General features: G+C 39.2%; 1 pseudogene; it reads right to left on the reverse strand.

The window, feature by feature from the left end:
- Positions 1-3,668: 3,668 nt before the first annotated feature.
- Positions 3,669-4,610, reverse strand: LOC112112233 (annotated as a pseudogene).
- Positions 4,611-5,304: the final 694 nt, after the last annotated feature.

A 5,304-nucleotide genomic window follows, 5' to 3' on the forward strand; every position in this document is an offset into this window, starting at 1 on the left:
GATATTTAAGAGTAGGTTAGATAAATGTCTATCAGGGATGGTCTAGAAGACAGTATTTGGTCCTGCCATGAGGGCAGGGGACTGGACTCGATGACCTCTCGAGGTCCCTTCCAGTCCTAATATCTATGAATCTATGAATCATCTGTCATTTTGTTGCCCAGCCATCCAGTTTTGTGAGATCCCTTTAAACTCTTCTCAGTTTGCTTTGGGCTTACCTATCTTGAATAATTTTGTATCATCTGCAAACTTGGCCACCTCACTTTTTACCCCTTTTTTCCAGATCATTCATGAATATGTTGAAAAGCAATGATCCCAGTGCAGATTCTTGGAAGACTCCACAATTTACCTCTCTTCACTGTGAAAAATGACCATTTATTCATAAGAATATAAGAACATAAGAACAGCCATACTGGGTCAGACAAAAGGTCCATCTAGCCCAGTATCCTGTCTTCTAACAGTGGTGAATGCTAGGTGCCCCAGAGGGAATAAACAGAACAGGTTATCATCATAAGAACATAAGAACGGCCGTACTGAGTCAGACCAAAGGTCCATCTAGCCCAGTATCCTGTCTACCGACAGTGGCCAATGCCAGGTGCCCCAGAGGGAGTGAACCTAACAGGTAATGATCTCTCTCCTGCCAGTGATCTCTCTCCTGCCATCCATCTCCACCCTCTGACAAACAGAGGCTAGGGACACCATTCCTTACCCATCCTGGCTAATAGCCATTAATGGACTTAACCTCCATGAATTTATCCAGTTCTCTTTTAAACACTGTTATAGTCCTAGCCTTCACAACCTCCTCAGGTAAGGAGTTCCACAAGTTGACTGTACATTGTGTGAAGAAGAATTTCCTTTTATTTGTTTTAAACCTATCATCAAGTGATCCATCCCCTGTTGCCCATTCCCAGCTTCTGGGAAACAGAGACTAGGGACACCATCTGTGCCCATCCAGGCTAATAGTCATTGATGGACCTATCCTCGATGAACTTATGTCATACTTTTTTGAACCTTTTCCAATTCCAATATATCTGTTTTGAGATGGGGCAACCAGATCTGCACACATTATTCAAGATGTGGGCGTACCATGGATTTATACAGAGGCAATATGATATATTTTGTCGTATTACCTTTCCCTTTCCTAATAATTCCCAGCATTCTGTTAGATTTTTTTGATTGCCTCTGCACATTGATTGGATGTTTTCAGAGAACTTATCCACGACTCCAATATCTCTTTCTTGAGTGGTAACAGCTAATTTAAATCTAATCAATTTGTATATATAGTAGCGATTATTTTTTTTCCAATGTGCATTACTTTGCACTTATCAATATTGAATTTCATCTGCCATTTTGTTGCCCAGTCACTACATTTTGTGAGGTCCCTTTGTAACTCTTCTCAGTCTGCTTTGGACTTAACTATCTTGAATAGTTTTGTATCATCTGCAAATGTTTTCCACCCCACTGTTTACCCCTTTTTCCAGATCATTTATGAATATGTTGAATAGGACTGGTCCCACTACAGACCCCTGGGGGACACCACTAGTTACCTCTCTCCATCCTGAAAACTGACCATTTATTCTTATCTTTTGTTTCCTATCTTTTAACCAGTTACCAACTGATGAGAGAACCTTCCTTCTTATCCTGTGACAGCTTACTTTCCTTAAGAGCCTTTAGTGAGGGACCTTGTCAAAGGCTTTCTGAAAATCTAAGTACTCTATATGCACTGGATCCCCTTGGTCCACATATTTGATGACCACCTCAAAGAATTCTACTAGTTTGGTAAGATATGATTTCCCTTGACAGAAACCATGTTGACTTTTCCCTAACAAATAGTGTTCAACCTATGTGTCTGACAATTTTGTTCTTTACTATAGTTTCAACCAGTTTGCCCAGTACTGAAGTCAGGCTTACCAGCCTGTAATTGCCGGGATCACCTCTGGAGACGTTTTTAAAAATTGGTGTCACATTAGCTATCCTCCAGTCATGTGGTACAGAAGCTTATTCAAATGATAGGTTACAGATGACAGTTCGTAGTTCTCAATTTCACATTGGAGTTCCTTTAGAACTCTTTGTTGAATATCATCTGGTCCTGGAAAATTATTACTCTTTAGTTTATCAATTTGTTCCAAAACCTCCTCTAATGACACCTCTATTTGGAACAGTTCCTCAGATTTGTCGACTAAAAAGAATGGCTCTGGTTTGGGAATATGCCTCACATCCTCTGCTGTGAAGACCAATGCAAAGAATTAATTTGGTTTTTCTGCAATGGCCTTATCATCCTTCAGTGCTCCTTTAGAATCTCGAACGTCCAGTGGGCCCACTGGTTATTTAGCAGGCTTCCTGCTTCTGATGTACTTAAAAAAAATTGCTATTACTTTTTGAGTCTTTGGCTACTTCTTCAAATTCTTTTTTGGCCTTCCTAATTATATTTTTACACTTCATTTGCCAGAGTTTATGCTGCTTTCTATTTTCTTCATTTAAAGGATGCATTTTTGCCTCTCACTGATTCTTTTACTTTGTTGCTTAACTACAGGTAATTCTGTTCTTTTCTCCAGTTCCAGTCATCATACCATACGTAACTCAGGAAGCCTCTAATAATGATTCCTCAATGTTTAGTTCTCCTGTGAAAAGTGACTATCTCCAAGTGATGCGGTGGAGTTCCAATCTTATTGTCTCTTAGCTACTTCAGAGAAAACTTGCATACATAAAAATAAAAGGAGGCTGTTGATTCTCACAAAAACTCTTTCCTCTCCCCATTACCATCCCTGAAATCTCATCTCGAGATTTCATAGACTTAATGACCGAAGAAACAAAAATGTGCATGCTTCCTGCATAAATGGCCTGAAGTTGGTGCTTACCTACAGACCACTGAAAATTACCTGACTACATTTCTTATAGGCAAACAGAGGATGGTCCCAACCAATAATATATTTATATTTACACACACACCTCTGCTGCTTTAAAAGGGCTAATTAAACAGAGCAAAATTTATTGGGATGAAAAATTCAGACAGAAAAACCCTTATTTAGAACTAGAATTTGTTTTAAAAAAGGTTTACTAGGTGGCCCAAAAGCCACCATTCCACATTTTTGAGAAAAGAAAATGTTGGTTAAGAGCCCATCCTGGTGAAGGGGGGAAGTTAAAGTAGCAGTTAAAATAGAAACAAAAGTCTAACGAATGGAAAAAAGGTGAAGTAGATAGTGATGAATACATATTAGAAGTTATGAAGTGTAAAACATTGATAATGGAAGCTAGAGACATCAGGGAAAAATCCATCAATGGCAGGGCTAAGGAAAATAAGAAGGACATTTTCAAGACAATCTGGAAAAAAGAAATCATAACAATGGTACAGGCCTGTTACTAAATGGAGAGGCTAAAACTACTGATGATGTAAAAAAAAGAAAAATATTCAATAGATATCAATGTTGTCTATTTGAAAAAAGAGCCAGTATTGACCATTATGTACTGAAAAAAAACATTGAGTGAAATGTTTTGACCAACCCTACTGAGTTTTCTTACCAGTGTTCAGGAACTCATTGTGTTGGGTGCTGTACAATCATACAGACACTGTTCTAAACAACTGGAAACCTAAGAAAGGAGCAGCAGATGCCGTCAAATAGGTTGAGGAGGTAAACAAGGAAGATGGTGGTGATGGTATTTTGAGCCAAACATTAAATAAGAAAAACTGTATTTTTTTCCACTATTTTCCTCAGGGCTGTTTTCACTTCTTTGTTTTTCAGGCTGTAGATGATGGGGTTTAACATGGGGGTCAAGATGCTGTACTGGATAGAGAACAGCTCATCTAAAACAAATGAAGTGACTGAGCTGGGTTTCATGTACTGGAAAATAGCCATCATGTACAACAAACCCACCACGATAAGGTGGGAGCTGCAGGTGGAGAAGGCTTTATGACGGCCCTCCGCAGAGCGTATCCTCAGGATGGTGGAGATGATGAACATGTAGGAGACCAGGGTGAGGAGGAAGGAACTGAAACCAAATATCACAGCAGAAGAAAGAAGAGCTATTTTGTTGGTGAAGGTCCCAGTACAAGATAGTTGTAATAGGGGAGGGAGCTCACAGCTGAAATGCCTGATTTCATTGGGCCCACAAAAGTGTAACTTTAACACAAGGACAGTGTTGACCATTGAACACAAGAGCCCCATTGTCCATGAACTGCCCACCAACTGGCTGCAGACTCGTTTGTTCATGGTTACTGCATAATGCAATGGGTGACATATGGCAGCGTATCGGTCATAAGCCATTGCTGAGAGTATGAAAATTTCAGTAACAGCTAAGAGCAGAATGAAGAATATCTGGGCAAGGCAACCGTTGATATAAATGGTTTTGTGCTTTGTTAGGAAATTCACTAACATCTTAGGGACAACCACTGAGGAATAGCAGATATCGACAAAGGACAAATGAGACAGGAAGAAGTACATGGGAGTGTGGAGGTGAGGATCTACCCTTATTACCAGCATAATCGCCATGTTCCCCACTAGAGTGATTAGGTAAATAACTAAAAATACCAAGAAGAGGAAAATTTGGAGGTGTGGGTCATGAGAAAATCCCATGAGAATAAACTCAGTCACATTGGTTTGGATTTCCATTCACATATAGTGACCTGTAAAAAGAGAAAAAATAAATAATATAATATAATATAATATAATATAATATAATATAATATAATATAATATAATATAATAACAGTATTTGAAAATTCCATGAGAGAAAGAAAATCCAAGTGAGATTTTCAAAGGCACCAAGTGGCTTTAGATGTCCACATTCTAATTCCACACTCCACGTGAATTGAAAATAGGGTTTGTCCTATTACATTAGGGTTTACATTAGTATTTTCTTTAATTACAAAGGCATCAACACCTTCTCCGAGGTATTTATCATATAGTGACCCATAAAACCAAGATCCTCTTGTGGACACCTCCTGCACAACCCATTTTCTAAACCAGATCTTATATCATCCATTCCATATGTCATAACTATAAAGGGAAGGGTAACAGCTCTCCTGTGTACAGTACTATAAAATCCCTCCTGGCCAGAGACTCCAAAATCCTTTTACCTGTAAAGGGTTAAGAAACTCAGGTAACCTGGCTGACACCTGACCCAAAGGACCAATAAGGGGACAAGATACTTTCAAATCTTGGGGGGTGGGAAGGCTTTTGTTTGTGCTCTTTGTTTTGGGGGTTGTTCGCTCTTGGGACTGAGAGGGACCAGACATCAATCCAGGCTCTCCACATCTTTCTGAACAAGTCTCTCATATTTCAAACTTGTAAGTAAACAGCCAGGCAAGGC

The sequence above is a fragment of the Terrapene carolina genome, unplaced genomic scaffold (genome assembly GCF_002925995.2).
Source record: "Terrapene carolina triunguis isolate 2854851 unplaced genomic scaffold, T_m_triunguis-2.0 Scaffold1019, whole genome shotgun sequence".
Classification (NCBI taxonomy): domain Eukaryota; kingdom Metazoa; phylum Chordata; order Testudines; family Emydidae; genus Terrapene; species Terrapene triunguis.